The sequence below is a fragment of the Penaeus monodon genome, chromosome 25 (assembly GCF_015228065.2).
Source record: "Penaeus monodon isolate SGIC_2016 chromosome 25, NSTDA_Pmon_1, whole genome shotgun sequence".
Taxonomy (NCBI): Eukaryota; Metazoa; Arthropoda; class Malacostraca; order Decapoda; family Penaeidae; genus Penaeus; species Penaeus monodon.
In genome coordinates this window covers 19,599,725-19,600,202 of record NC_051410.1, presented here as the reverse complement: position 1 = coordinate 19,600,202, position 478 = coordinate 19,599,725, and positions in this window count along the sequence as shown.

Below are 478 nucleotides of genomic sequence, written 5' to 3'. Positions count from 1 at the left end.
CATTATTATTATATCTATCATACCTAAATATATCATATGATTCGTCTCATTGTATATTATTACATGCATCATATAGATATATATATAATATTATGTATATAATTATATAATATTCTATTATCATTATTATATTAAATACATTAATATTATCATCAATAATTATATATATACTATCATTATAGATTATATATCATATAGATATTAGATATATATTAGGTATGCTATATATTCTATGATCTTGTATTATGATTATATAATTTATATTTATTACATAGAGTAGTATGATAGAATACAGTATACTATATACTGATTTATATCTACATATATATAATATATATATATTATATCTCTGAGTTATATGATGATACATAATATAGACTGTCTATCATTCTATATATTCTATATAAGCTATTATATGATATTTAAATATATTAAATTTTATTTTTTTAAAAAAAAAATTTTTTTTAAATTTAAAAAA